Source organism: Ascaphus truei, chromosome 5 (assembly GCF_040206685.1).
Source record: "Ascaphus truei isolate aAscTru1 chromosome 5, aAscTru1.hap1, whole genome shotgun sequence".
NCBI lineage: Eukaryota > Metazoa > Chordata > Amphibia > Anura > Ascaphidae > Ascaphus > Ascaphus truei.
In genome coordinates, this window is record NC_134487.1 from 98,068,981 (window position 1) to 98,079,322 (window position 10,342).

The window sequence follows — 10,342 nt, forward strand, 5'->3', positions numbered from 1 at the left end:
GAGAGGACTGCCATTCTGGCACTGACGGAGTTAAAAGGCAAGACATGCAAATCCTTGTCATTATAAATGTGCCCATTTTGCAGATTTCCTAAAGTGATTTTGACTGGTAAGCAAATGGCTCAGACCATACTATCACCAAGCTTTGCTACACAAATCTGGGCTAGTATCTTTAAAATGTAAAAGTTTGGGTGTTTAAATTGTGTTTTTATATAAAATCTAAGAAGTGGACTGATCTTTATCAGGGCTACATATAGTTTTCAAAGCCTCAATCCCGAGCGGCCTATGAAACTTGTCTTACATTAAATCAAGATGTCTTACCTATATTCAAGGGATTGCACGCCACTTAAATTTTTTTTTAAAAAAACACTGTATTTAATAATTAATTTGTTCATTTTATACCTGAGTCAATGGGAAAAGCTTCCTATTTTATTGTTTTGGTAACATCCTAACATGCATCTATTTGCCAGTCACTACCAGAATGCAGAGCATAAACACAGTTCGCATCACTTGCAAACACAGTTAACAGTGCTGATACCAAACTAAAAACAACCAGAAATCAATTCATGGCTACCAATTTGTTGGAGTGTTTAATAGTGTACTTTTAATTCTTGATACTTAAGGCTGCGGCCCCGCTGCCGGTGACGTCACCAGCTCGCCAAGCATGAGCGCCGGGTGTCCTAGCTATTTTGCAAGCGCGCAAGGGGGGGGGGGGGTCATTGCAGGCAAGCTGAGCACGCTTCAAAGTCTCTTTTTTGTTTATCTAAGTGCCAAGCGTGGGTGAGCGTGTGTGCCCGCGCACCACGTGAGCGGGGACGGGACAATTTAAAAGTGCATAAACTAAAAATCGGCAAGCACAGTGCGGTCAGCACGCACAGCGCTAGCGTGGCTGCAGCCCAACACGTTTCATAGCTCAATAGCTACAACTGGTTGTTTTCCCGTTATTGTAGCTCAGAAATGTGCCTGTGTCTTTACTGTGTGTGTTACATTTAAGAAAAAAAAATATATATAGGCACCAAATTCATAATCCACACATATAGCAACCCAGTCATGTGATGTTCTGGGGATAGCCAACACATACATATTCCATTCACATACATGTCAGTAGAACAATTTACAGGCATTTTCTAAAATCTGGTGTGGCTGCTGTTATCCGAGGACAGAGTTGATGATCACTCAATCAATGCTGGCACATCAGATACTGTGCGGACACTGCACTCTCCTTACTGCTCAAAATGGTTTAAACACAGCAGAGCCTCCATCCATATGGTTTGAGATTACATATATTACATGCAAAAGGTACAATTTGCAAAAGGTACAATTTAGGTTTTTCAGTCACAATATATTTAGGTCTGACTTGTACGTGTGCATATTAACTTACACACAAGCATTGCATGTGTTCTACATCTGTGTGCAGTCATCGTTATAACAAGAGACAAATTACAGGAATTGGTTTGTAAATGCTTATACGGTCTCGTATGAAAAGCACCGATCTAGAAATAACAACCCCTCCCCCCAGCGCACAGTAAGTAAATCCTTAAGATTCTGTCGGGCAAAAATGAGAATGTAAAAAAATATATGAAAGGACGCAAACCGAGGAAGAATGCTAAGGTGGCTCATATTAGTATCTTATGTTTACACTGGCAGGGAGATAACGGCCCGATTGGTGAACTCACGGGCAAATGGAGAATTTATAGCAGACTTCATACATATCTGGTGGCATTGCTACCTGGTCTCTAAATTATGGGGAAAAAAGGTACGCATGCGGTTAAAGGATCCTCGACACTACTAATCAGGTCCTTGGTTATTCCTCGTAAACACATCCCTAGGCCAGGGGTGGCCAACTCCCGTCCTCAATGGCCACCAACTGACCAGGTATTGGGGCTATCCCTGCTTCAGCACAGGTGGCGCAATCAACGACCTATGCTGAAGCAGGGTTATCCCCAATACCTGGTCAGTTGGTGGCCCTTGAGGACTGGAGTTGGTCACCCTTGCCCTGCCTAGACAATTCAGAAAAGAAGTTACTAGACCTTATTGTCACAGCGACAAGATACTCTATATAATTACATTTTTTTTTAAAACACAATCTCTGGAATTAATCTTCTTTGCCCTCCCTGTCCCATATTCAAAACATTTGGTTTGTATGTCAGATGGAGGAACTTACCAGCTACTTAAACAGTACCGGTTTTACATTCCATGGTTGGCTCATATAGGGAATCCTGGGATCAACGCAGTCTCCATATTGTGTGATCCTCTACACCTACCCCTGTGCCCATCATTCGTTCTCCTAGAAGGTTCGACCCGGTTCTATTTGTGATACATGATCCGCCATAATCTCTCTTCCGGGTCATGCATTATTGAATGATGCAACTTCAAATAAAACGGAACCTTTTTATTTTCAACCCCCTTAATTTCTCTATCCTCCCCCCCAAACCCTCTCTCCGACAATGTGTTATATTTTGATAACTCCAATAAAAACTGTGTGCTAAAAAAAAATGGAATTAATTTATCAGTGCTCAAGAAACTACACTGGATTATTTAACCGATTACTATGAATGCATATTCATGGCTCTTAAATGGTATGGCACCGGTTGTAATTCATTACGATCCTTTTCTTAGTCCACTTTACGGGAGGATATTTTATAGTTGCCTTTGTGGGACCAAAAAAAAAAAAAAGGAACGGCAAGCCTGTTTTTATATCAAAAAGGGGTGCATGTACATATATATATATATATATATATATATATATATATATATATATATATATATATATATATATATATATATATATATATATATATATATATATATATATATATCACAATGTTGTTTTAATTTTCTGTTAAGACACACTAGGTACTGTACTAGTTTTCAGCCTTGTTGGTTATGTGTATATAAACTCAAAATAAGTTTTCACCTTCTATTCCTTTAAAGTTAATAGTTAGTTTTATCTCGACTTGCTTTATACATTTGTGACACTGAGCTGTCCCCTTGGTTTAGAATCACTGCACTCAAGTGTGATGACAATTACCATCGCTCGTTAGCAGCCTTTCAAGTGAATAACGTTAATAAGTGTTAATGGTTACCACATTTTAGTGAATAACACACTTTGAGGCACATGCATCAAGTGCTAGTATGGGTTATCGCACCCATTCGATAACCCGTTCCAGCACGTAATCCTCATAAGGAGAGAGAAAAGAGAGGAGAAAAAAAGTGTAGGAGCCATATTAACGCTTTTGCTGCCAGATCAACCTCTCTGGCAGCAAGAAGATTAAAGCCCCGCTCAGGAAGCCATATCTGAATTGCAATGCAACATACACTTGCTCATATATCCTTATTAAACAGACTAGAACAGTGTTAAACTTTTTTTGGTTAAAGAACCCTATAATTATATTGTTAAATTCTGCGGAACCTCGAACCTCTCTAATAGCGAGTCTGAGATCAGGTGCATTGTAAGGAACCCCAACCCTCTCTATTAGCGCGTCTGATATCAGATGCATTGTAGATTATTCTGTATTTTGTAAATAAAAATATCGTGTGAGAGCAGATTAAAAAGGTCTCAAATAGGTCTGCAACCCTGCTTCGCATCATTTTGCTACAACTGGTGGGTGTCAAGTACATCGTTTCTCTTAACAGAGACTTGAGACTCTGCAAATAATTACAGATTTGGTAATTCGTTGGTAGTGGAAGCGGATAATTGTAATTTGTACAATTTTCAAATGGCAAGAAAATTGCAGGGAACCCCCTAGGAAGGCCCAGGGAACCAAAGACTTCCTACAAACCACGATTAAAAAAAAACAAAAACAAAAAAACTGGGACTAGAGCTTGAAGGCCTAACTCCAAACAGTACATTGCAAAAAGTTAAGACATATGTACTGTGTGCTACTTATTACAGGGTCATAGTGATAGCAGTTGTGACACAGATCTGAGAGAAAGTGTAACTTTCTTTAAAAGAGCAATCCAAGCAATACCCTTTTTTTGTTTTTGTTTTTTTAAATAAATCAGTTTTGTAGTATTAGATAATATCTTTTTTTATTTTAAAATTCAACTCTTAATGCTATTTTTAAAGATTTTTCATATACTGAGCATCCTTGGATTTCTGTAGCAGGTGTTAGCCCACCTCCCCGGCAGTGCAAGATCTTAGTTTGTTGCCAATATTCCCTGCAGTTTTAGCTGCAAACTAACAATAGATGTTACCTGAGTGATACAGGAATCTGCTGCGTTACACTGACTGAACGATTGATTTGAAACTGAAAAGGTGGCCATTTAGTAAACCCTGGGAAGCAGGATTTTGCTGATCGATAGATAAGGGAGGACCAAATCGATTGGCAACTTAGGTAGTTTTCTATAAAGGTAATCAAATGCTGCATATATTAAAACAAAAAGTTTTATTTTTTACGCTTCTTGGATTGCCTCTTTAATAGACACTTAAATGTATTTTTTTATTTTTATCAATTTACATAGCAGTCTATTACTGTACGTTCCCATTTGGATTCAGGCCAGTCCTTCTTGGCAGAGACCTGCCAAACAACTTACAGATTTTATAGAAATGTAGACTTAAACCTATGAATAAATGTTTGGTTTCTATTTGTTTCTCTCACTGTAACCACTCACAGCCGGGGTAACAATGGCATGTGCACGAAGCCACACAGCATTAACCATGGCTGCTGTGAGTCAATAGGCAGGTAGGTGTGGATATGTATCCAGTATGTATATTTATTTGTGGGTAATAAGTGTCAACTTAGTAAGTGTCAACTACAGCTAAACGTGTTAGTCCTCAGATCTAAGCTAAAGTAGGCCCTGCAGCAGAGCTCCAGCACTGAAACTTGGTCACTGCAGAGTATAGAATAAGCACGGAGCTTAATGGCAGAAGTGGCATCCACTCTTTACATACAATTAAGCTTTCACACTATCAATGTGACTTCTTTGTGGGTCAAAATCAAAATCGTCATCTTCATGAGATTTGCTCTGGTCCTATGTCAAGTTTTCAGATTTAAAATGCGAACATCAGAAGCAAGTTGTTGGGGGGGGGGGGTTTAACTTGGGTAAAAAATTTTTTTTTTTAGCGCTTTGGCAGAAGGCCTACATTATTTTATAAACAGCACCTGATAAACTGCCTGCGCAACTGAAAAACAAATTATCTGAAACAGGGATCTCTGGAGGTGAAGATGTACAGTAGCATTGAAAGCATGATATTTGCAAGTACATTAGGTTCTGTAAATTTATGCATGGCTATTTATCAGCGCTACTGATTAAAAGCTGGGAATCCCTACACACAGGTTCTGAAAATGTCAGTGTCCCAGCCCCTTTGATAAACTCCTCTTGAAGCTGATGAAGCTCAGTGGTGCATTCCAAGCCCTCACAGAGCAGCACAGTGACACTCTGCAGGGGAGCCCATTGTAAAGAGGCCGCTTGGCCAACTTCCATTGACCACATCATGGAGAACTCAAAGCCACTGTGGCAAATTACAAGCCTTGCTCTGCCTGCATTACAGAAGAACTAGAGGGGCTTTTAATAGAGAGATCTGGTCCACAAGCCACAATTAGTTTGTATGTATTTATTTTTATATATATATATAGCACCCAGTGTACTCCGAGATTTCTTCTCACACTCATCTGAAATGTTATTCTGTGTGAACTAATTTCATGTGTCTGAGATTTTTTTTTTTTAAATAATGTTAATAAATTGTTTTATATTTTAATAATGTCTCAAGCTGAGAGATCCTACATCAGAAGTTAACTTGATCTTGTGGGTGGTAATGTTTAAAAAAAAAAAATATGATAAGTCTTCTTAGAAAACAAAAGTCTATCTTAAAATCGGGTGGGGGGGGGGAGGAGAATATTTTATTCTAGCTCAACTGATATCCATTAGTCATTTCACACCCAATAATCTTTCAAAGCAGCAAAAGGGGGCTTTTTATTTTTTTAACAGGTTTGAAGCAGGGGGTCTCCAGAGCTGGGAACCACATGTCAGGTCCCGTGACCCCTGCTTCTGGAGATACAGACCTCCATAGGCTGGGTAGCTGTTCTCATAATGGTGGTGTTCACAGTTCACCCCATCCCTCGGGCCAATAAGAAGCAGGGACATCATCCGGTGCGGCTTCCTATTAGCCCGCGTTACCAGGACCTTTAAACAGCGCTGAGATACCGGCACTGCCTATTTCAGGAAGCAGGGAGTCCCCGGAGCATAAATTAATGGTGTTCAGCTTTCGAGAGCCCCTGCTTCAATCCTATGGATTGCTGATTTAAGTAGCCTCAACGTCAATGATGCTCCAAGGCTACCATTATAGTCTTTACTTGTGTGCAAGTGCGACGGACCGCATATAGCCCCGCGCGCACGCCTGCAGCCCCAGCGATGTGTGAAGTTGGCTGCAGGAGATTGGGGAGGCGTGGCGGATGAGTCACGAATCTGGTTCGCCCTCATTGGCTGAATTGCTCACGGGACGCTGACGTTACGCAGCCGGGCTTCAAAAGACAACATTTTTTGTCTGTTCAAAACGCGGACGTGCTATCGTGCTCTGGCGTACGCATAGGGATTATGCCCCCTGGGTTTTTCACGCGCAAGCACCATCGCGCCGAGTATAATCTCAGCCAAAAGCAGAGTCAACAGAGCAACCCAAGCTATAACATTTAGAGGGAAACTTGGGAGTCTAAATTGTACATTGGGACATAATTATTTTGAGACACACACACACGGAAATGATTGTCCGGTTTTTATGATGGAGATATATAGCGATGTAAAACTATGTTTTCCAGAGACCAGGACTACAGTTTCCCAAACAACTGCTTTACAACTCTGTGTAAATGACTGCACATCTTGTCCTTTCATAGGCCATGTACTGCAACACCTCTTGAATGTAACAAGTACAATATATTCCAGAATTGCTGCCGTGTTTTGCAAAGTTAGACCTAAAGTCTGCGAAGCTATTGAACACGCCAAGTTGTTTATACCGATTAATGCTAGAGCTGCTGGTGTTTGAAACATAGATTGTACAATACATTATAAAATACAAATAAAAAAATCAATCATACTACAGGCAGGTATTTCCTCACCTGAATGTTCCCATCTAATTTGTTGTCATCTATCGGTTCACTGTCACTGGGCCTCTAATTTAGGAGAGCAAAACCAAAAGACCAAGACCGCCTTTCTCCTAGCAAAGTATGCAGACACTAATCCATGTGATTTTGTTCTGTGAGAAATCACCAATACAACATTAAGTTTCAGGCTTGGATCTTCAAACTCCAGCAAAAATACTCCTCTTTCTGAACCCAAAAAGCTGAAAGCACAAAGAGGGGAGGGGTTTTTATTCATGTTGAAATTCTGAGCTATAACAGAAAACAGCTGAAGCAGAAGAAATGAACTGCATTACAATATAGTTCAGAACTACTGTAATGTAAATGGAGTGATTAATCCAAGCTCCAGTTAAACTCAATGGTAAAACACAGATCTAAGAACCTTTATTACAAAGAATGTCCTCTTGGTACAAAAGGACCATGAAAACCTTTTTTTTAAAACAATGTAGCCACCAAGACTGGAAATTGGTTACAATTGGAAACCGAATAGTCTTCCAAACAGAATACTTACCCAAAATGTACTGACAGGTGACACGTCCTGGTTTATGGGATATAGATATCCTAAAGCCATACACACAACAAAGATAACCTTAGAGGTACTTACAGAGCAACCATACACACCCCAAAGTTGAGATTACACAATATACAAATAAAATATTTTTTCTTTTTTTTAATACACCATAGTGTACTTAACCCTTACAATAATGCCTATGTACACCTACTCTGACAACCAGGTTACAGCTTCTTGTCAGTTTTATTATAATACACATTTTTTAACAGTGCAAACCATATCAATTACAAAGCTACTCTGTTGGATGTAACTACAACGTGATAGTTGCTCCAGACTGTTAATGGCATTGGAACCCTTTCCAGATGGTTTCCAATACTTGTGTATATTTTTTCAATTTCAAAACAATTTCCAGAGGTTAAGCAAATTAAACTAAAGATGTAAAGCATGCAAGAACTAAGTATTACAGGAAGAATCTATTGAACAAGAAAAAACATTTAAAAAATATGGAATAGTCAGAACAACTTTCCACGAGAGGTCGAACACAAAGACAGCTTTACACAATATAGGACAATGATGACCTGTTATAGTCTGACCACAGACATTAGCTCTGGGTTCTCATCAGCATTACTAAATATTCTCTATACATGAAGGCCTATATTTATCACGCTGTGCCATTCCACCTTCAAGCTAGTGAAGCCTCTGCACGTGTATTAAAGTGAATGGAATGTAAGGGTCATCCAGCGCCGGAAGCTGTTTTATGGAATAGAACATCATAGAAAAAAATGGACCCGTATTCCCCAATTATTCTTAATTTCAGGTGAATGCATGGGATTATTCATTTATCAATCTTCTAAATATACTGGAGAACTGACCCAGGTAAAGAAAAGAGAAATCTCATGTGGTTAAAAATGCTGATGGAATGAACAGTCCCAAATCATCCACGGATAAGCACAAAGCAAGAGAACATTATCATCCCCATCTCTATCAGAGGGGACTGCTCCACTACGGTATATATTGCCAGTCACTCTTGCAGCAAAGGGATTATTTGTTCTCCAAGTTCTCCATTTAAATATGGCACCAGGTCTATGTATGTCTTTATTGCTATAGCTCCATTAATGTACATAGCTATTCACAGCAGCAATATACGTGACAATCATAAATAACAAATAATATAAATAACACATAAAGGGGAGAAGTGCGTCAGACATAAATGTAACATTTATGGAGGAGTCCCTGCTCCGAAGTGCTTACAATCTAATTTGTTGGTAGGGAGAACGTACAGAGAAAGTAGGAGGGCGTTCTGGTAAGTGCGTCTGATACTAACTGTTCCAACAAGAAAACAGATGTCAAAACGTCAAGATATTGTATACACCTTTACCCCCCATTCCGAGCAAAAACGATGCTGTATATTTTAAAACATGCAGATTCCTCCAAGAGTGGTGGTATTGTTTGTAACTGCTTAACCACTTAAAAGCATTTAAACCACTGAAAATTAATGAAGAGTGCACCTCACACTGGTTCATTCAGCATATTCCACCCCTGCAATATCAGAGCAAGGACCGTTAGTGAGTTTATGTCACTAAAAACAGCTCTCCATTATTACACCAAAAAACGTTGGCCACCTGATTTCAGAAATATGTACTAACATGGTCATCACAGTAAATGCAAAGTATGAGGTGTCTTCCATAGAAGGGCCATTGATTAATAGCTGAATGCAACAGCAAGAAACTGGAAGCGCAATCTACTCCGAGTAGAAAAGTGAAGTGAATTGGGAGTGTAGATTGCAGTCTTAATAATTAGAAACTCAATGCCGATTGCCTGAACACACCAGCTTAATGTCATAAAGCAATCTTTATTAAATCCTAAATAAACACTCGAGTCACAGACCACAACCTTGGAACTGACACCCTGGAAACAAATTACCATTACATTAGTAACCTAGTAGTACATTACTGCATTTGCTTAAATAAAAATGGGAATTACTCTGAGACGTGTCCGCAATAAGCAAGAGCTAAAAATACATTAATAACTGCCCACCATCTGGCTTGTTTTTTATAAAATGTTAAGCTTGTAATGACAGTGGCTGTAAACGATAACATGCACAATGTGCCCTGTAGGGCAATAAAGCACTAGCTGGGATTGTTTACCAATCACTTTGCTTAAGATGGATTACATCATTTAATAGTGAATAGTGTTTTAGAAGGTTTCATTGGGCTGTTTGGGTGGTTGCAGCCCGGGGTTTAAGCACTACAAACCTGTTATGAGCACATGCAGTGATTGGGATTCTATTCAATTACAAGAGGACAATAACATTTGCAGTAATCTTCCACTTATTTTCTACCCAGCTGGTGTTATCTTGTCTACAACTAACTAAATAGTCATTACACGTGCATTATGAACTTCAAGTATTATGAATATTGTAGAAAGAAATTCTTGGCAAAGGTGAATGCTCCCAAAATCGCCTTAAAAATAAATTTCTTGAGCATTACCCGTATAGCCGCCACAGCCTTTCCAGCTGGAGGTGCCAAGCATCGCCTACAAGGATACTCTATTAAAAGAAGGTCCACAGGTTTACCACTCAAATGATTAATTAACATGAAGGGGTCGACGTATCAAGGCAGTTCTGGGCAAAACTGGGCCATTTTCAGTCAGAAGCAATTACATAGAATCCCTACTGAAATGTAACTCCAGTTAAGCAAAGAAATGGTGCAAAGAGGCACAGAATACAAAAAAAAATGCACGTCTACCAAACAAACGTTAT

At 39.3% G+C, this 10,342-nt stretch overlaps 1 protein-coding gene across 4 annotated transcripts in view; it reads right to left on the minus strand.

Annotated features, from left to right (window-relative positions):
• The window catches only part of FRS2 (fibroblast growth factor receptor substrate 2), a 58,077-nt gene that overhangs the window by 42,974 nt on the left and 4,761 nt on the right, over positions 1 to 10,342 (minus strand). For 2 of the 4 annotated variants that reach the window (XM_075600274.1, XM_075600273.1), the window contains one exon: positions 7,050 to 7,273. The exons of the other annotated variants lie outside the window; for them this stretch is intronic. The gene's annotated coding sequence lies outside the window, so the exon portion shown is untranslated. The remainder of the gene's footprint in view (positions 1 to 7,049; positions 7,274 to 10,342) is intronic. 4 annotated transcript variants of the gene reach the window in all.